This window comes from Amblyraja radiata, chromosome 9 (assembly GCF_010909765.2).
Source record: "Amblyraja radiata isolate CabotCenter1 chromosome 9, sAmbRad1.1.pri, whole genome shotgun sequence".
NCBI lineage: Eukaryota > Metazoa > Chordata > Chondrichthyes > Rajiformes > Rajidae > Amblyraja > Amblyraja radiata.
Window position 1 is genome coordinate 59,069,430 of NC_045964.1, and position 22,355 is coordinate 59,091,784.

At 39.7% G+C, this 22,355-nt stretch overlaps 1 protein-coding gene and 1 long non-coding RNA gene across 4 annotated transcripts in view; one reads left to right on the forward strand and one right to left on the reverse strand.

The window, feature by feature from the left end:
• The window catches only part of ston2 (stonin 2), a 96,132-nt gene that overhangs the window by 52,242 nt on the left and 21,535 nt on the right, over positions 1–22,355 (forward strand). The window contains exon 1 of one of the 3 annotated variants that reach the window (XM_033027562.1): positions 13,321–13,446. The exons of the other annotated variants lie outside the window; for them this stretch is intronic. The gene's annotated coding sequence lies outside the window, so the exon portion shown is untranslated. Of the gene's footprint in view, positions 1–13,320; positions 13,447–22,355 lie in introns of those variants that run through there. 3 annotated transcript variants of the gene reach the window in all.
• On the reverse strand, positions 12,583–13,310 carry LOC116977190. Its single transcript, XR_004413142.1, has 2 exons — positions 13,214–13,310; positions 12,583–12,884 (listed from the first exon to the last, which is right to left on the reverse strand). It is a non-coding gene; the product is annotated as an uncharacterized LOC116977190 (long non-coding RNA).

Below are 22,355 nucleotides of genomic sequence, written 5' to 3' on the forward strand. Positions count from 1 at the left end.
TTTTTTTCTATCTTTTAATTTTAGTTTGTCGTAAAAGTGTGTGTTTGGAGTTTCTTTACTTTTTTTATGTGGGGGAGGGGGGTAGGGTAAGGGGGAAACCGTTTCTCAGTCACTTCCTGGCGAGGATGCGACTATTCTCCGAGTCGCGTCCTCGCCCCTCTCTTCGCGGCCAACCACTGGATCGGAGTGGCCTTTCCTGCCGGGTACCCGGACCAGAGCTTCAGCAGCGGAGTCGCAGCGCTGGATTCACCGCGAAGCGAAGCGGAGCGATGCCTACCTGGATTGCCGTTTGAAGCTCCGGAGTGCTGGGCCCGCTGTTCCAACATCGTGGAGCTGAGGTTTGAAGAGCTCCCAACGCGGGAGGCGCCGACTCTGGTAGGCGAGTTTGTTCTCCCGGTCCGACGTCGGAGTTCCATCCCGGCGAGCAGGCCTGAATATCGGGCCACCTTTGTAGCGGCGACTGCGGAGGGCTCGGGAGGCTCCGACCACTGGTGAACATTAAGAACAACAGAGGAAGAGGACTGACTTTGGTGCCTTCCCTCACAGTGGGAAACTTTGATTCTGCTGTGTGGGGATGTTTTATGTTGGACTCTATCGTGTGTTGTGTACTTTATTTTTAATTGTATAGCTGTATGGTGAACACACATTTCACTGTGCCAACTGGCACATGTGACAAATAAATGTATCTTGTATCCTTGGATCACTCTCTCCATTTTGGCATGTTTTTTTGATTAAAGGCCGGTGTTGATTCTAAATTTTCAATTAAGTGCCAAGAGTCGTATATTTGACATGACTGTGCCACAATGCTGCTATATTTTAAACATCGAACAGATGCAACTACAGGATTAGAATTTCTGTCCCTAGTAAAAATAGTCCAATCTCTCTCCTTTAGTGTCTTGTTTGAAGATGGGTTTTTCCATTGTTGGCTCTGACATGGCTGAATTGGCCAGTGTGGGACCTGTGAGCTCTATCACAGGCAGAGTAGGAGATGCTAAATGGTAGGTAGTTTTGGAACTGATGAAGAACTCTTATTGCCAGTACAGTTAATGTCATCCTGAGAACTTCTCCATTTTAAATAGTCTTGGGCTAGGAGAATGCTAGTTTTTCATCGACAATCAAAACTGCAGAAGATAGAATTCTGAAATGAAAACAAATGCTGGAAACTTTCGGGTCAGGCAACATTTGTGGAAAGAGAAATGGTTAAGATTTCAAGGTTGGAAGTTGGCAACTTATTTTGAGAACTGCTGTTCACAAAGAGTTAAGTTTATGGAATTATGGTATATGAGAGAATGGACCCTGTACTTAGCATCCACAAGATCCTGTACCAATCTGCCCTCAGTGAACCCAACCAGCTTCTGTAGGGTAATTTCAGACAGTTTTTAATACAAATTATTCAAGATTGTCCACCAAATATGATTCCAGTTACTCGAATGCCACAATTGTTATTGTTTTAATAGTGTGTTAGCTCCAAATTTTGCAACAATTTTACACATAACATTTTGTTTTTTTAGTATGATTCACATCACAAAAACATTTAAGAGTATGTGGGGTGGGAGAGAGAGGGCAGAAAGATGGTAATGTTTTATTTTATTTTTACTCCCAGGTACTTTAACGTTGTGTTGCTTCTCTGGAACTATTTCCTGTATGTTCTTGCTTCACCTTACAAACAACAGGCCTGAAGTGCAGAAGGATTACTTGGTGGGAAGACTGGTCTGGGTGTACAGTAAGAGTTGCATAAATTCTAAACTCATAATGTTAAAGTCTAAATGGAATCCAAGCAAACTTCCTACACAGCTAACTTAGAGCATCCTATTTAATCGCTACCCTTTGGCTTCTCTGTGTTCAAAATAATGACATCCTGTATAATTTTACAAAGCATACAAAAAATGCACCAATTCAGTCTAGCATATACTGAATCCAGCATGAAGTACAACTACATTAGTGTAAAGGCAAATTCAGTTAAGACAGTTCGCCAGAGAATTCAATTAGACAGTAAAATTTCTCAAAAGAGAATATTTATAATTAGGTCAAATCCTCAGCCATTTTTTTAATTGTCCATTAACGGGGATAATATCTGCATTATTTGTAAATCATTGACTGTAAAAAGATGCTCGGGTTGAAAAGATGCGTGATCCATATCCTTCCATGTAAAATTGGGCCGATGTAGCTTTTGTAAAGATTATACTTGAATGAGTTTTTATTTTCAGTGGGATGTAAAACAGTGAAAATTAAATCAACTGCCATTTTTCCAAAATAAAAATCAGGTCATTTTTACAATTAATGTACAATCAAGTATCTTGATTAAGTTTATAGTTTCATCATTTAACTCTGAGTTTGTGAAAAGGGGATTTCTCTACGTTAAAATGAAACTGACCACAAGTATGCAGCAGGCTCTCTTCAGCAATCTAACAATTACAGTTGATAGCACCATCAGTATGTTATTGAAAGGGGGAAATGTCAATTTTGAAGAATAAAACTGTCTAAAGGAGATACCTATCCAGAGTTGTGTGTGGGGTGGGTCTGACTAGATCCAGTTCCACAAAGCTTTCCTATTGAATGGAAGTTCTGGTAGATAGAAAGAAGGCAGGGAGTGTTATTGTTAAGAGCTCCCTTTGATCAGAAGATGAATGACTTAGTGTGGTTCTGTCCCAAAGTGAACTGAACAATTCTTTTGGATTTGTCACAATGCACAGAATACGTAGACAGATTCTATTTAGCACATGCTAACCACAAAAGCATCCTTTACATGTCTCAAATAAAAAATTTCAGTGATACTGTAAATACCAAATTAGGCCATATACATACAGATATCTTTCAAGTGTATTTAGAGAAAAAGTCATGGAAACATTTTGATGCTTATCAAATCTGTTTTTAGAAAAACTCTTTAATAAAGACCATCACATACAGTCACATTCAGTACATTTAATGAAATTTGCCAAAGGCTGTCCTGTGCATCAGGGCAGTCTTTGGCCGTCTGACAAAGAGTGTTTGAAGATCAGGACCTTAAACCTCACTAAAAGGTTTAATAAAGGTTATTGTCTATCAAGCATCACTGAATTTTGCCTTCCAATCGACTTCTGAACCTCTGAATACCTGAAGTCAGCAATGTAAGAGCACAGCGTTGAGGCTTTACTTTTACATTCAGTTAGCTCTGAGGGGCAGGCACAGACACAAATCAGTCATTCTGTGCTCTGTGATGTGAAGAGATTTAAGAAAAGTTATCATAGGGGGAATAAAAGGAAAATAAATGATTGGTAGTTGGGAGATCCATTGGCGGGCTGAGTGCAAGTCTATGTTTGACGTCATTGATGTATATAATGTCACATTGGGAACATCTACTGCATCCGGTGTTCCCAAATAGTCTCCTGTAAATTGGCAACACCAAGCATAGACTCAGTGACCGTTTCGCCAATCACTTGTGTTCGGTCTGACGAGGCCTAATGGATCTCCTCGTTGCTTAACCCCCTCACCTTTATACACCTACTCGCTGCCAGGCTTTGTCCTGTCCCTCTTCTTTTCCAACATTTCCCCTCTTCCCCTACAATCAATCTGAAGAAGGGTCCCGACACGAAACATCACCTATCCATGTTATCCAGAGATACTGCCTGATATGCGGAGTTACTCCTTTATGTCATGAATTTCAATTCTTGCTAACGGAGAAGCTTGTAAATGTTGTCGCAAACCTTTGCATTTCACAAAGCTGCTCCAATGAAAAGTGCTATCAATGTAGAATTCCAGTTTTTGGAGTTCCTTGCATTAATATCGCACAGAGCTTGTGTACTAATTATATTCCATTTAACTGTTCTGGGTATCGCTCCTTGCCATGTGATGCTTTCAGACATTCCACTGTCCCTTAATCCTGATGATATTGTGAAATGAAAAAGGTATATTCCTGTTATCAATTTGATAAGCTCTGTCCACCAGTGGAGCTGATGGGGAGATCCTTTACCACTCCAATCTCCCAAGTCCTGGGCCCTGAAATTGCTGTTTATAGACCTCTTGAAACTATTCACAAGCACACCGTCCAACACAAGCCCTAGAATGGAATTCCTGCCACTGACACGGGAAGCTAAAACTGCTGGTTCTGTCCTTTGTATTTGAGCATGCAGTTAAAAATGGCATTGTCGAGATTAAATCTGAAATACTGAGTATAACATTGGTCTCATTATTTAACGATAATGCATAGAAGTAATTGAGAGATTTTGCTAGACTAGTACCCTGTACATGGAAAGTTTGGGTTTATCCTACGTGGATATCTTGGGCATGCTATGCTTGTTTCTTGTTTAGATAAGTGAAAGGTGACGATTGAAGCAGAAAAACACTTTCTGGTTCCTTTCAGAGTTGATGTGGGGAGCATGTTTCCACTTTATGGGAGAATCTAGAATTTGGGCTCAATGGGGCAGAGCAGGGCAAGTGGTCAATTCCTTTTTCTAGTTTGTATGTTCATAAATGCAAATTGGGCAAATTCCCTTGTGCTGCTGGGAAAGTGGAGGTGCCAAATTGCAGGTGACATCATTTGTTCATTCATATGCATATAAAAGATCCCACAACATTATTCAAATAATTTCTTCAAATGTCTTTATTAACCTCGCCTAACACTGTGAAAAGCAGATCATTAGGTAAAATGTTGACACAAGAAATTGCACTTACCAAAAAAGGCACAAATAATATGTGCTGGAATAATACTCAGCGGGTCAGACGGCATCTGTGGAGAGAACAAATGGGCAACATTTAAGCTCAGGACCCTTCTTCAGACTGATTGAAGTAGGTGGGAGAAGGTTTCCAACCTGAAAAATCGCCTGTCCATTCCCTCCGCAGATGTTGCTTGACCAGCTAGGTTTCTCCAGCAGCTTGTGTTTTGCTTAAATTTCAAAGCTACTCCATTTGTTGTTTCAATTTGGGGCATTTCATGATCCTAAAAGGAACGGTATAAATGTTTTATTTAATCAAATACCATTATAATTTAATCGGCCGTATTTTTTTCCTACAACCCAACAAAACATTTCAATTATTTTTAAATTTCTAGCCATTTATTGTGATTATACAAGATTTTTTTTTTTTTTTAATGTTGCAACTTTTGTTGCTGGTGTACTCAGAAGAAGATACTATTAAATTCAAATAAGGCTTTTCTCATCTAAATATCACTCATTTCCCAATTGAAAATCCCGTTCAAAGCCCACTGTTTCTGCGGCGTTGAAATTGATATTTTTATTGTGCAGTCGCCACATCATTGCTGTGAGTAAAATGGTCAGTACCTTTTACAGACTGACGTGTTTCAACGTGCTTATGAATAGGTGAGACGGATGTGTTTTAACTTTGCACATTCCAACACGCCCTCGGAAGCCCAAGGAAAATAGAGATTGAATGACGGGGCAGCTGGATGGTAAGATATAAACTGGTTTGTCTGGAATCCGTGTCCTCTACCTCTGCTTAACTAATGAAGCAAACAGGTGGAGCCTAATCCTGCCAATAAACTACTTCCTTTTGGACTAAACTCTAATAGTCTGCGAGACTGTGAAAGTAGTGGTATAAATTCTCGTTAATCACTGCATCATGGCATCCGTAAACATTCCTGAATCTTTGACATTGGCTGTTAAATTAACTGCTATGTTTACTGTTTGAAACCCACCACCAGATTCAGGAACAGCTTCTTCCCTGCTGTTACCAGTCTGCTGAATGGTCCTCTCATAAGCCATGGGTCTAGTCCTGATCTCCCAACCTACCTCATTATGGCCGGTGAACTTTTCTTAATTTGCAATTTACACTATATACTGCATTCTGGTACTTTTCTCTTTGAACTACCTGTCGTACTTGTGTATTGTCTTGTGGCACTCGTGTTTAGTATGATTTTACTGCATAGCACGCAACCAATATTTCAGTAAACATGGCGATAATATACCAATATTTTGTGTGCTTCAGGTAAGCGAGGAATTTCATTGCGCCCTGGTGTATATGACAATAAACTAATCTAAAACTGAACTAAACTACATCAAATCTTTTTTTGAATAATCGTGGATTTTTTGGATTTAGATTTATTTAAGGATTTATTTTATATTTGACATCGCAATACAGCTTTTTCTAAAATTGAGATTTAAAACTTAAATTTTTACTGAAATATGGAATAAGATGACTTTGATAAATCTAATATTTTAATCAACTTGAAGTCATGCTAACCTTGCTAATCTTTTAATATGTACATGTATTAGATCTGAATACAATTATTCTGATAAAAACCTAAAATACAAGATTTTTTTCTGAAATTTGTTTTAGTGTTCACAGTCAGGCTTCCATTTTTAATGTGCTTACATTCTTGAAAATTTAAATGTAAATTGTGGGAAATATAGCTTCCCAGCACACAAGCTGACATTGGGTGGCGCAGCTACTGGAGCAACTGCCTCGGTGTCGGTGACTTGGGTTCAATCCAGATCTCGGTGTCTGTCTGTCTGCATGTTCTCCCTGTGTTTCTCATCCTCCGAATGTTCCGGTTTCCTGCAGGTTTGTAGGTTATTTGGCCGCTGTAAATTACTCCTAGTGTGTATTGAGTGGATAAGAAAGTGGGATAACTTAGAACTTGTGTGAACGGGTGATTAATGGTCAGTGTGGACTCGGTAGGTCGATGGGCCTGTTTCTATACTGTATCCCCAAAAAAATCCCTGATTTATCCATTGTAGATATTGACTACAAATCGAATGGAATTAGATTTTACTACTAACATTTCCTGATGTTGGACTCGAGTTAGAATAAAGTTGTTGTGGTTAAAAGTGAAAATTCCAAGAGTTCACCTCGGAGATTGGAGTATGGAATGGTCAGATGTTATTGTATGGTGGTGGAGTGAGCATACAAAATAAAATGTTTCTAAAAGCAGGTGATGGTCAGTTGTTTGACTTTATTCTGCCTTTTGTAAACCTTCTTGTAAGGAGTCTGGGCACTCCTATCCAGACGTTGTAGGAAGGAACCACAGATGCTGGTTTAAACCGAAGATAGTGTCAAGAGAGTTTTATTGTCATGTGTCGGACGGTGAAATTCTTGCTTGCTGCAGCACAACAGAATACAGGGCTGCCAACATTGGGTGAGAGTTGGGAGTGAGAATTTGCGAGGGACCAAGACGGAGGGAGCGTAGCGACCGAGGGGGGGGGGGGGGGGGAGAGGCGGGAGGGTGTGGGAGGGGGTGTCATTGGTACGGAGTTTTTGCATTTTTCAGTTTGAAATTGTGTAATCTGGTGCATACTGTAGCGAGTCTTTTAACTTACACTTGAATGCAATATTTATGCTTTAAATTGGATTCGCTATGAATAAGGTGAGGCTAAATTACATTCCTAATTACATTTCACCAGACTCTGATCAACAGGTGCAGCACATGAATGATCTTAATATATTCATGTATGGAAATCAGATTATAATCAAAGAATTGGCCCATGCTGACAAACCTGGGTCTCACTGCACACCTGGTACTACTCCTGACCCTGAGTCCAGTTGCATACCTTCTCTCATTTTGACCTTGACCCAAGCCTTACACCTGCCCCCCTATTCTACCCTGTTCATAGCTGCTTACCTGCTTAGGTTCCCAGTGCTGAACACTCCCATTGTCCCAGCTTTGACTGCATACCTAAAAAGGAGCTATTTTTTCCTTTCTTCTCCCCGCCACCCCCCATCAGTCTGAAGAAGGGTTTCGGCCCGAAACGTTGCCTATTTCCTTCGCTCCATAGATGCAGCTGCACCTGCTGAGTTTCTCCAGCATTTTTGTGTACCTTCTTAAACAATGATAAGAAGATCTTTGTTTTGATTGCACCTACCAACATGCGCACATTATCATATTTACAGTTAATATGTAACAAGGACAAAATTTTGTTCCAATGCTCCCCATTCCCAATTACTTTTACATTGAAGTGATTGAAATCCAAGTGAAGTATAAATGACATCAGAAAAAGAAAACCTCCGGAATGGATGATATTCATTACGTGGTTGGTTGGAGTCAGTATCAGCACAATTACTATATTAAACTTTGAATCTTCGGATGTCCTGGTTCAAGCTAAAACTAAAGACAAATAATAACCCCCTCACACATTCCCCTGCAAGTATCTTTGTCACTCCTTTAAAATACGCCCCTTCTTTGAACAAGCTCTTAAACATCGCATCTGAATCTGTTTCCATCTGATTACACTCCTTGAGGATGTTCATCTACGTGTTCAATTAATAAAACAACGAGATTGGGGACATTTCTATTCAACCTGTCAAAGGAATCTGGGGGGGGGGGGTTAGAAATAGTGAGGTAAACAAACATAATAGTTGAGTGGCAAATTACAATAGTGCTACCTTCCCAATATTTAACTGAAGGAAATAATGGGTTATTGGGACTGTATGTTGTGACACAGCCTGACACCTTGCATGTCATTTTAATATTACACTTATCCCAACCCCCTGGATATTCCAGATTAATAAATTAAGGTTTTGGCAACTAATTACAAATCAGGCTAATTACAAATCAATAACATTAGCCAACTCCGAAATATGAAGCGCTGAGCATTGGGATCCAGACATCACGGACAACTGGCCTCAGTTCCCCGCTCACATCTGGCAGTGCTCTCTGTCTGAACCAGGAGCCACGGAGCGTTTTTGAAAGTGGGGAGGCTGAGCGATCACTGATCATTGGCCTTGGGGGTACCTGGCGAGGGAGTGGAGCAACCGAGGGACTTTTTGAAATTTGGTTGGGACTTTTTGAAATTTGATGCATTAAATCATATTTTAGTGCATTGTAGAAGTATTCAATGTTTTTGTTTGAAGTATTTTTAAGTGGTAACTTTTTATGGGATAACTTTTTCCACACAAAGGGTGGTGGGTGTATGGAACAAGCTGCCAAAGGAGGTAGTTGAGGCAGCGACTATCCCAACATTTAAGAAACAGACTGATACATGGCTAGGACAGGTTTGGAGGGATATGGACCAAAAGCAGGTAGTGTAGCAGGGACATGTTGGTGGGTATGGGCAAGTTGCGCCGAAGGGCCTGTTTTCACACTGTACCACTCTATGACTACATTATACCTCCACCGTGCATGAATGGTTCAAAATCAAGTGGTCGAGTTTTATTGCCATATACTCAAGCATAGAAACATAGAAACTAGGTGCAGGAATGGGCCATTCGATATGATCATGGCTGTTCATCTAAAATCAGTACCTCTTCCCTGTTTTTTCCCCATATCCCTTGATTTCGCTAGCCCCAAGAGCTAAATATAACTCTCTCTTGAAAACATCCAGTGAATTGGCCCCCACTGCTTTCTGTGGTAGAGAATTCCACAGATTCCCAACTTTCTGGGTGAGGAAAGTTTGTCCACATCTCAGTCTTAAATGGCCTACCCCTTATTCTTAAACTGTGACCCCTGGTTCTGAACTTCCCCAACATCGGGAACATTTTTCCTGCTGTTACAGTTAGTGAAAATCTAGCAGGCAAGCTGGATGCTTTCTCCAACCACCCCCATTTGAAGGCCACTATCTTCCACCGTTTCTACCCAGTGCTTGGTACTTACTTCCAGCAGCCTTTGGTTGTCCTCCAGGATGCACCGAGCCACAGCCTGGTCCATGCCGGTCACCTGGACGAATTCGGAACAGAGACTCTCACGGCAGTGGCGCAACGCCTCCGACGGCCTCTTGTACTGAGGCTGCTTCTTGGCTGGAGCTGCAGCGAGCGACTCGCCAGCTCAGCAAACACTCGCCAGCCCGGCAAACACTCGCCAGCCCCGGCTCCCCGTCCGCATCTGCCCCCGCTGCTGCTTCCATCCCTCCCTCAGCCCCGGCTCTCCAACACCCGCGGCTCATGCAGTTGATATGCGTTTTAAAATTTTCGTTGAACACAGAATTTCTCACGACAGAGCGTGAGAAATTTGTGATCCGCATGAGAGCGTGAGAATTTGGGCAAATGCGTGATTCTCACATTCAATGCGTGAGAGTTGGCAGCCCTGAGAATATGTAAACATAATACAAAACCGGAGATAAAAGTTCAGTGTGTCTATATACCATAGCCTGATGGCTGTGGGGAAGAAGCTGTTCCTGAACCTGGATGTTCCAGATTTCAATCTCCTGTACCTTCTTCCCGATGGGAACGGAGAGATGAGTGTGTGGCCAGGATGGTGTGGGTCTTTGATGATTTTAGCTGCCTTTTTGATGGTCAGAGGTCAGAGCCGATGATGGACTGGGCAGTGGTCACAACTTTCTGCATTTCTTTTTCCACCTCTGGACGTTCAAGTTGCCGAACGAAGCCATGATGCAGCCAGTCAGTATACACTCTACTGTGCACCTGTAGAAGTTCGTGAGAGTACTCTTTGACATAGCGACTCTCCATAATGCTCTCTACTCTCACAAAATGCTGGAGTAACTCAGTTGGTCAGGCAGCATCTCTGGATAGAAGGAATGGGTGACGTTTTGGGTCGAGACCCTTCTGAAGTCTGAAGATTTCAGTGCATTCCGCACATTTTTTTCTAATATGTATTGATGTATATTAGCTTTATTACATCCAGTCTCTTTTATATTTACAACACATCTGGTTACGGTGTAATCCTTTCATTACTGGATCATTGCTAAATTTGCATATCTGTTCATGATGATATGAGATGTGATACCAAATGTGACCCGTGGTGTGTGTGATGTGTGAGAGGCATGTGTGAAAGGCAATATCAATAGGGTTGCGACCCTGAATAGCTAACTCTGTTTCTTATACTTTTGAATTTCAGATTTCCAGCAATCCTGCAATTTTTTTTTCAAGGATCAAAATTAATTAGCAGTAAGTGGAAAAAAATGATTAAAATCCAGGTAGAATTTGCAAACATTAAACAATCTATGCAGTTCAGTAAATAATATATGTGCATTGGAATTGATTGATGTAAATACACACACAAAAATGTTTTTGAAGTGTGGGTATCTTTAAAATGTAGACACAGAAATTGCAGATATAGGGATTTTATATAGAACACAAAATACTGTAGTTTCTAAGTGGGTCAGGCGGCATCTCTGGAGAACATGGATAGGTGACATTTCAGGTCGGGATCAGTCTGACGAAGGGTCCCTACCCAAAACATTGTGTATCGATGTCCTCCAGATATGGTACCTGACCTGCTGAGTTACTCCAGCACTTTGTGTTCTGAAAGATATGCATGCTTTTCCTGTAGTCCGGATTTGCGATATTTTGGTCTGTAGTTGCATTGTGTGTAATATTATGTGGAAGAAAATGAAATGATCAATTTGTTTGTGAAGGTTGGATTCAACAGCTGGAGTGAGTGAAAGCTTTTCCTCATTGAATAAGTTGATCTTTTCTAACATATGCCTGGTCATTTAAAGCATTATGTAGTAAATTTTGGTTCAATTCTTAACTTTCATTGTGCAGCAAGGAGATAATTGTTAGTTGGGAGAAGGTAACAACAAAGCAAACAGATAAAATGTAGTCAGAGTCAGTAAGACTGGTCGGAGAACTGGGAATGGGGAGGGATGGAGAGAGCGGGAAAGCAGAGGTTACTTGAAGTTAGAGAAGTCAATGTTCACACCGCTGGAGTGTGAGCTGCCCAAGTGAAACATAAGGTGCTGTTCCTTCAATTTGCGCTGGGCCTCACTCTGACAATGGAGGAGGCCCAGGACAGAAAGGTCAGTGTGGGAATGGTAGCAGGAGTTAGTGTTTACCAAATGGGGGATCAGGTAGACAGTAGACAATAGCTGCAGGAGTAGGCCATCCGGCCCTTCGAGCCAGCACCAGCAGTCAATGTGATCATGGCTGATCATCCCAATCAGTACCCCCTTTCCTGCCTTCTCCCCATATCCCCTAGGTAAGTTTAGGTGGACTGTGTGGAGTGTTGTGCTCCCTTTCCATTCATTGTAGCTCCATTTCCCATGTTCCTTTCTGCATACTGGAAAAATCTAATATTAAATAAAAATTAATAGGAAAAACATTGGATTGTTGTCCCTGGAGCATCAGAGACTGAGGGGAGACCTGATAGAAGCATAAAATTATGAGAGGCACAGAAAGGGTAGACATTCCAAACTTTTTTTCCCCAGCATGGAAATGTCAAAGACTAGAGTGCATAACTTTAAGGTGAGAGGGGCAAAATTTAAAGGAGTTGCTCGGGGCACATTTTTTAAACAGAAGGTGGTGGATGCCCGTTTCATGCTTTGAACAGAATGTCGGTGGATAGTTCAATAGTCCTTTATTGTCACTTGTACCCTGAGGTACAGTGAAATATTATTTTACCATACAATCATACCAAAAAAAGCAACACGATGAGTGCCACTCCATTGGTCTTTCTAATGTACTTGATTGTGTTTCCGTGGTCCCCACCACTCGCTGGAGTGCTGGTTCCCACACTCCACTCACTGATGTCCCAGGCTCTTTTTCAACTGACCTGGCTTTCACTCACTCCAGCGGTTTTCCACACCCTATTTAAATTCACCTGGTTCCACTGAAATTTTTATTATCTAAATTTGTAATATCTAAATGGATCAAAATGTCTCTTGATTTTAATGCATTTAAGGATCTGCAAATGTGCTAATCGGGTATTGTCAAAATTGCAAAAAATGCTGGATTATTGGGATTTTTAAAAATTGACTATTTTTCCGTCTTATTTTTTAATGCCATATGTCCACTGAGAGCTTCTTGAAAATTTGACCTTTTCTTTGTGATTCATCCCACTGAACTTCTGTGGCACCATGAATGGGCTAAAGCTCTCGGGGCCCTTTCTTCTCCAGCTCAGCTCACAGCTCTGTTGCAACACATTGTCAATTCTCAGTGTTTGCAGTCATTCCAGGCTTCTGCTGTGGATAGCTGTAGACTAATTACATTGTAGGCCTTTCCTTTGTCAGGCTGCTCGCTTTCACTCCTACAAAGATTCTTTACTCCCACATCTTGTTTTGCTGAAAGCAATTTATAAAAATGTTATCAGAATCTGTTTTCTCTGTTCCTCTTTACACCGTGTTACCGTTGCATAATGTGATTTGGAACAGTTGATTAAATAATTGTTCAATCAATTGTCTGGCTTGGGATTCTTATTTGTAACTCTGAGTTGAAAAAAAGTTATATTTGTTCCTGCACTGCCAGTAGTATGCAGCAACTACACCAACAGTTTCTAATTTAAAGTCTTAATGGTTCTAGAAACTTAATGCAGGAATGAAGAAGTGTTACTAAACTAGTCTGAGGAGTGTTTGGAGAGACTGAATCCTGCAAAAATTAAACTCTCTTTTACCTTGAAAATCTTATTTATCTTCTGTGTGGGCGTGTCTTGTGTTGTCTTCAAATCCATGACCTTAGCAGTTAAATGCTAGCCTGTCCCAGGCGGACAGGCAGCCGCAAGTCCTTCTCATGCATGCAGTGTGCATAATTCATCACATGACAAGAGAAGTGATAGTGCCGGAGAAGGATCTGCTGGGAACCAAACTACAAACTTGCAGAAACAGACCTGAACAGTGTAAATCCCGAGTAAGTATTTTAGCACCTTTGCTCAAGTAACCTTCTAACCCAAGAGTTTGTTCTCTGAAAACAGATTTGCTGATAATCCAGAGAACATTAGACTTTTGGGTTTGTGTGAATTTGTAACTCTATAGGCAATTAATTTAAAGCTTAGATTCAGCACAAGAAATTAGGTGTTCTTTTGCATTTACATTGGTAGTCAGAGTTAAGTTTAAGAGCTAATTTTTTCGTACTTTGTACTAGACAATGTGCTGTGCCCTGAGTTGTGATTTTTAAAGCTGTTTCTTGTATTTTTTAATGAATAGTAGTAGAAGTAAACAGCTTGCATGGTGAGTGCAGCGTAGCACAGGGGCAAATGTTTCAATTGTCTCATGGGTTTGTGCTTTGTAAAATATTTATTTGCCACCTCCTTACAGATTGCTTTGGTTTTTTAAATACAAGTTGTTTTGTGTTTTGAGGAATAGACAAATAATTGTTTGTGAGCATTGCAGGAATTTTAATGATATCAGTACTTTTATGAATCAGAGACTTGTGCATTCATGGGGTTGATGCATTAGCCAGCTGGACATTTTAAAAAGACTGGAGAGGCTGCAGCTTGATCTGAAAGAATAGAGTTGCTGGTCTGCATCGCTACCGATGCTTAGCAACAGATTCAGCTTCATTTTCCTTTCTTGGTTTGTTTGAAACAGCTGAAAACCTTGTACATAAATGTTTTACAATGCAGCCATATCAGTCTCCAAAAGTAAATGTTTTTATCATCCGAGTTCCCGATTTCTTTTGAGTATCACATCGGTTGTATTTTACGATAAATTATTTGATAACATTTAGAAAGGAACACTGATAATTGTACTTTTTTTTAAATCTCCTTTTGACACCGTCATTTGTACTTTTTACAGAACTTTCATTTCAAAGAGCACCGCATTTCATCAACTGTTTTCAACGTTCTCTACGTTGGTGTGTTTTAGGTTTTATTACAAGAAACAAGGTGATTAATCTAAAGGCACTATAGCAGGGAAAGGGGAAACAAGGGAAAAATATAGGTTCTTCATTGAAAATGTTGCCACAATGTTGATGCAAGGCTAACCAAGTAGGAGGATATTTGATTAATTTTATTTGCATTTTGAATCTTGATGCTTAGGAGGCAGCTTAAATGGATGACCTGAGATTTGGTATTTGATGCTAGAAAATATACATAGTTGCCCGCAAGTAGGTGGTAAGGTAGGTGTATGGGCATGCTTGCATTCATCAGCCGCGCATTGAATATAAGAGTTGAGATATCACAGTTATACAAGATATTGGTTTGGCCACACTTGGAGTGTTGTGGGTAGTTGTTGTCACCCCACTATAAAAGGGATGTAATTAAATTAGATATGGTGTAAAAAAGATTCACAAGACTATTGCTGGATTGGAGGGCTTGAGTTATCAGGAGAGCATAGATGGGCTGGATTATTTCCCCTTTAGAGCAGGAGGTTGCAAGGTGACATGACAGAGATATATAAAATTATGGGATGGGGTAGATAACCAGTGTCTGTTTCCTATGGTAGGGATGTCTAAAACTAGACAGCATAGGTCTAAGATGGGAGGAGTTTTAAAGGTTAAAGGAGATCTGAGTGGGAAATGTTTCACACCAAGGGCAGTTATTATCTAGAATGAGCTGCCAGAGGAGGTGGTGATGTATGTAGGAATAGTAACAAATTTAAGCAGCATCTGGACAGATACTTGAATGAACAACATATAGAGGAATATGGAATTAATACAGACTAAAGGGATTAGTATAGTGTGCATGATGGTCTGGGTGGATGCAGTGGCCACAGAACCTATTTCTACGATACATAACTCTACGATAGACCTACTGGTCTGCTTTGGAACTATATCTGCCAGTAATTCTGTGATTCATTTTGTGATTCATTTTAGTTAAGGTTTTCAGTTTTAAAAATGGAACTGAGATTGTTTCTCAATTTCCTGTACTCGGCAAGTCTGACTGCTGTAGTATGCAAGCTTGTCTAGTATTATGCAGACATGCAGTTTGAAAGGTTGGATTTTGGGCTTCAAGGCAGAAATATGATGTAATGGCTGCTCTTATTTCATTTGCCTATTAGCCTGCACTGCTGTTGGGAATGCTTTATTAAATAGATTTTTTTCACATAGTTGCATCTAAAAGCATTGAAATAGCTCGCATTAATGCATGATGCCAAAGTTAAGTTAAGAGCCATCTCATGTTCCAGTAATCCTAGTTCAGCAAATTCTGCGAGAAAATTGTTGCCATTGAATGGAAGGAAGACTTGCAAGAAGATAAGTGGTTAAGAGGGTCTCTCAGCCCTTGTATGCTGTGTAAATGTATGACAAAACTGTAATTAATACTTGCTCTTTTCATCCCACTTCTTTATAATTAAAAATCGGTTGTCCTGCATGATCCAAGTCTTGACTTCTGACTTTTATCTCTTAACTTTAATCTGCAAACTTTCTCACAAAAAATGATGAAAAGTGTAAAATAGCATAGACAAAAGCCCTGAGCTCACAGCACGACATGCTTATACAAGTTAGATATGCAGGTGGTGAAAATATGCTTTTGCTTCATCTACCACAGGCTTCCTTTTGAAATGAGATACTTTTTTTACCTTTTATTAATCATCCTGAAAAACCTATTTCTTTTGATTCTGCTGGTTCTCAAAAGTAGATGAACTGAAACATCCACAAGTATGTTTTACTGATTAATTGATGTCTCTTTTGATGCTATGAGCTCAATTGGCTGAGAATAGCAGAGATGAAAAGAAATATGTAGCAACAAGGAACTGGAGACGTTGGTTTACAAAAAAGACACAAAGTGCTGGAGTAGTTTCAGCAGGTCAGGCAGCATCTCTGGAGAACATGGATAGGTGACGTTTCAGGTCTGGACCCTTCTTCATAATTATTGTGGGGGGGGGCTGACAGCTCGGAAAGGCAGGATATAGCCTGGCAGGTTTACAGGGGAGTTGGGGGGGGGGGGGGGGGGGGGGTTAATAGGCGAATGGTTCGACAAAGACCAGAGATGAAAAGACAGAAGGTATGAAACAAAAAGATTGTACAGTTAGTTGTAAATTGTGAAGCATGGGGAAGGAATATAGGTAGAAGGTAATGGGATTGGGGGTGGAGGAAGAAGGGAGGGGGGGCTTGTTGTTACCTAAAATTAGAGAATTAAATGTTCATACCTTCTGGTTGTGTGCTACCCAAGCGGAATATGAGGTGCTGTTCCTCCACTTTGCATGTCGCCTCACTCTGGCAGTGGTGGTTGCCCAGGACAGAAAGGTCAATATAGGAATGGGAAAATAAATGGTTACAACTAGGAGATCCAGTATGCCTTGGTGGACGGCATGCAAGTGTTCAGTGAAATGGTTGCCCAGTCTATACTTGGTCTCGCCGTTGTACAGGAGGACACATCAGGAACATTGGATGCAGTAGATGACGTTAGAGGAGGTGTACATGAACTTCTGTCTCACCTGGAAGTACTGCTGTGGTCTCTCGGTGGTTGTGAGGGAGGAGGTACTTTTCCTGCGGTTGCAGGGGAAATTACCTGGGGAGGGAGTGGTTTGGGTGGGAAGGGATGAGTGAACCAAGGATTTGCAGCAGGTGGAAAGGGGTGGGGATGAGAATATGTGACGTGGTAGGATTACTTTGGAGGTGACGGAAATATCGAAGGATGATGTGTTGAATGTGGAGGTTCGTGGAGTGAAAGGCGAGGACGGGAACCCTATCCTTGTTCCGTCTGGGAGGGGAGGGGGAATGAGAGCAGAACTATGGGACACAGAGGAGACGAGATGAGGGATCCATCGATGGCAACAAGGGGACAACCACGTTTACTAAAGAAAGAGGACATCTGAGATATCCCAGAATGGAAAGCCTTATCTTGAGAGCAGATTCGGCGGAGACAGAGAAATCAAGTAAGGGGAGAGAAGTGTCAAAGATAATCCAGATGTATTTGAGGGCCGGATTGAAGTTAATGAACTCAACGAGTTTTGCACGGGTGAAGGAGGCAGCCCTGATGCAATCATTGATGTCGGGGAGAAAGAGTTGGGTGATGGTGCCAGTGAATGTTTAGAACAAGGACTGTTCAATGTAAGCAACAAAAAGTCAGGCATAGCTGAGGTCCATGTGAGTACCGATGGCTACATTTTTCACTTGAAGAAAGTGAGAGGAGTCAAAAGAGTTGTTGAGGCTGAGGACAAGTTCCGTTGGATAGAGGGGTATGTTATTAGAGAGAAATTAATTGTGTACTCGGTTCAAATGTACTATTGAAAAACTGATAAGATAATCGTAAAATAATGGTATGTACATAAATGACAGCAAAGAGAGTGCAGATTAAATCTGTTCAGTTCAAATTCAGTTCAGATTACACATTTTATCATTCTTAAAGCACACACATTTCAATTCATTTCAAATTAAACTGCCTTTAGTCTTAAAGGAGAATATGTGTGATTAAAATAGATACAAATCCTGCTGTTAAGTTAGATGTGGCTGTCTTGTGAGTTTGAGCGGCACTAAATACAACCTGCTGTTGCTCTGAAGATTAGCCCACAGCAGGGAGCTCACACTGTTGGCTTTGCAATTAGGTCAAGAAGCCAAACTTCTTGTTTTGTTTTCCTTCCAAAATAAACATACAAAAAGGCCAGGTATGTCTGCCAATAAAAGAGGGAAAACCCTTGGACAACAAGCTTGCTGTTGCTATGTCGGGCTCAAATGTTAGTAAGTAAAGGTACGTAGTAATGAAAAGTAAGCATTATTTGCTACTGAAACTATTTGTATGATGCATACATCTAGCTTCTTCCTGCAGACGTTCAAAATCTAATGCATGGAAGCCTTGAAATTGTCACTAATGTTATGTCAAAGAACAGTGAATTTGTCTAAAAAAGACCCTAAGTGCTAGAGTAACTCAGCAAGTTAGGCACCATCTCTAGAGAACATGGATACGTGACATTTCGGGTCAGGATCGTTCTTCAGACTGTCTTTTGTAAATCAGTATCTGCACTTCCCTGTGTCTCTGGTAAATTAGTCATGTATCATGTGAAATTTGGACAATACTTTACTTAAGTGCATTGATTAAAAGTATGTAAAATACGTTGTGGCCTTAATTTCAGAAAGCAGCAAAATAATTAACTTTGTAGATTTAAAAATAAAGCAATTATAATAGTAGATATAAAATTGCCTGTAAATTAATTACAGAAAAAAACTGTCAATATTGATAAAATAGTAAATATTCCACTCTCAATGGTGCCATGGTACATTGCTGCAGCAGAGCAGGGAGATTTATGTTCTACCTGCAAAGGTGATCAAGGTCAGAGTTACACTGAGATTTTGAATCAAAAATCAAAACTGGAAAAAGTGTTTTAGTTCCAATATGTTTTTGTTAGATCATCGTGTTAACTTAAGATTTTTAATGTAAGCATCAAATGATCTCAACACAATGAAAAAAGCCTATTCTGTTTAACAAATAGGTTTAGTTGGTGTAAAGATTTTACATCTTTCAATATGCTTTCTCTAATTTTAAGCATAGATATTAAACCATGCATGTTTACATTTCTTAAAACTTGGAGTTGTTTCTCATACAAAGTATAATGTCATCTGCCACAATTGAAAATGTTACAATTATTTTTTTTAAATTTTACATTTTAAATAGTTTACAATTCCATGTGTAATTTTAAGGAGATAATCTATTCTAATGCAATATTTTCTTTAGAAATGTTGCTGTTATAAATGTATTTTTGTAGAAGTGGCTACTCTTGTGGCCTTGTAAAGTAGCTTATGGCATTGAAGAAAATTCTAATAAGAGAGGAAGGAAGGTTGTATCAATTTTATTTGGAGGGCACTGTTCAACAGCAAAAATATCTGGCCAATGGCCAAAGAGGAAAATACAATGCGAGCTCTGTTGAAACTAAATCATTGTCGACTATGTACTGTATTTAACAATTGCTACAACGCACTTCCTTGATGACCTAGTGGATAAATACATGGAAAGATACTGACCCATGTGGACCAGGAAAGGGTTCTAGTTCAGATCACAGGATTGTATTTTTCAAAAAAAAAGTAACTTTCCAATAATTTTTTTTAAATTCAGAATGTCAAGAATTTTTCATTAACCTGCATTAATGATTAAAGACAGATAGCCCCCGGGTAATGAACGGGTTCTGTTTTTACAAATGTTTATAAGTTGGAACATGCACAGAAAGATCTCTATCTGGCAACCATACGTTAACAGTATTATAATGAATGACAGCAAAAACACACAAGACTGCTACTGAAGAATAACTACTAAATATAACCAAAGAGAAGAAACAAGTTCTGCTGCTTATGGGAATAAACATATTCACATATATCAGACCTTTGAATTTAATAATATTATGGGAGCTACCAGTGTCCATTAGATGAATATTCAAAACTGGATGGACTGCATGAACGGAACATATTGTTCAACGGATCAGTTAAATCCCTTGAAATAGATGTGAATTTTTAATTTATGAAGTCTTTGTCATGATTGAATTGTGCAAAAGAGCTTTATTAATTTGCAACATTACTTTCAATGGAAGGCAATGACTGAGTGACTTAATAAAAGGTAAGTAACCTAATAGTGTATAGCTTTTACAATGGAGAACAAACTGATTACATGTTCCTGCTGCAGTCATTACCAAGGTTTTACCAAGAGACACACTTTTATTTATACATGGGGAAATTGAAAATAGTAGCAAGTAGAGGTGTGTGAGCAATAAAAGTAAAATCCAACCTAACTACAGTTCTGGTCATAATCGTACAGCATGGAAACAGGCCCTTCAGCACACTTGACCATGGCGACTAAGGTGCCCCATCTACACTAGTCCCACCTGCCTGCATTGGGCCCCTTTCCCTCTAAACTGTTCCTATCCATGCACCTGTCCAAATATCTTTTAAATGTTGTTACGGTACCTGCCTCAACTACCTCTTCTGGCAGCTCGATCCATAGACCCACCACCCTATGTGAAAAAAGTTGCCCCTCTTTTCCTTCTCACCTTAAACCTCTGGTTCATGATTCCTGTACTCTGCATAAAAGACTGTGCACTTTTTATACACCTCTATAAGATCACCCCTCAGCCTCCTGTGCTCCTAGGGATAAAGTCCTAATCTGCCCTACTCTATAGCTCAAGCCCTCAAGTCCTGGCAAAGTCCTTGTAAATCTTCTCTACACTTTTTTCCAGTTTAACATTATCCTTCCTGTACAAGGATGATCAGAACTGAACACACCACACCAAATGCAACACCGCCAACGTATTGAACAACAGTAACATATCATCCCAGTTTCTATAGATTTTGCCAATTAATATTTGGATTGCTTGATGAAGACATTTTGATTTATGTTGCAATGGAATTAAAGACTGTTGGAACTGTAGCAGGAACATTTGTGGTGGTCTAAAATATTTATGTGCACAATGTTACTAGGTTTAGTTTCAGTGCAATTTTTATTTTAGTATAGTATTAGCATGTTAATTTACTGTGATGGCAATTGTTTTCCTCATTTCCTCAATTCACTTTGTGCAATTTTCACATAGATTGTAATTATTAAATAAAAAATACATTTTAATTAGTAGTAATCATTTTCAAGTTGCTGAACACAAAATTTATGTTTGGGAGTGCAGAGTCAGGAAAAGCAATTGTAATTATTTCAATATGGCAAGTGTATTCAATTGCTGTAAAACTAGGTTGTGATCATTGTCAAGTCAGAAGTTAAAAGAATGCTGGAAGAGTATGATATTTAGTTTTGCTTATTTCAATTGTCGTTTATAAACCTGCCATACTTTTTTAAACCTTTAGAATTGTTCTAACATTGTACATGAAACATTTAGCTTATCAGTAGCTGCCTTTGTCACAGCAGGCTAAATTTTCAAATAAATAGTAGAAAAAAGTTTTTAAAGGCTGGCAAGTGACTATTTCATTTTCAATCTATATCAGATTATTATAGAACAGTACACTACAGGAACAGGCCCTTTGCCAACATGGTGCCAAACAAGGTGTTAGGACAGGGGTGGGAAACCTTTTCATGTTGGAATGCCGCATTAAGTTAGCTGTAATCTAATAAGGCCGCATCCAAGAAACTTCAATTAGATATACTTCAAAATGTACATTATTTTGTTAAAATAGCCCTCATGACTAATTGTGGCCGTCAGTCGGGGGGGATTATTTAGTTGAATCTTCTTTTACTCTTTGGTATTTTAAATAAGTTCATTTTAAAATTAAAATTAAAATAATAAAAGACGAACAAAAACATATTAATAAAAATAAAAGGTAGACCTGAAGCAGGGTTTCAAACCGAAACGTCACCTATTTCCTTCGTTCCATAGATGCTGCCTCACCCGCTGAATTTCTCCAACATTTTTGTCTACCTTCGATTTTCCAGCATCTGCAGTTCCTTCTTAAATAAAAATAAAGGATTTGTTCTACAAAATTTGGATTCATTCAAAAGGCCGTACTTAATGGCCTAGAAGGACGCATACGGCCTTAAGGCCGCAGGTTCCCCACCCCTGTGCTAGGACAAACTCTTATCTGCCTGCACACAATCCTATCCTTCCATTTCCTGTGCATCCATGAGTTATCTTGCTGTTATAGCTTACAGTGTACAATTGGTCATCCCATTTGCTACATTACAATGGTATCTGATTTTAAACCAATTGATGTTAATTGTATTCAGTTAATATGCAATTAACTGAAAATATTAGTTTGCTCTCTTTATCTGCATGTACTTAGGGAAGAAGTGCACAAGGTTATTCGGGAGGCTCTTTTTATGGAATTATAAGACTTGTAATGATTTAGCTTCAATATTCTATCTTTCACTTAGCAATATATTTTTAACATTTGGGACAGAAGAAACCAAAGTGTTGGAGGAACTCTGCAGAGGACAGATCGTTTGTCATCCAGCTTTC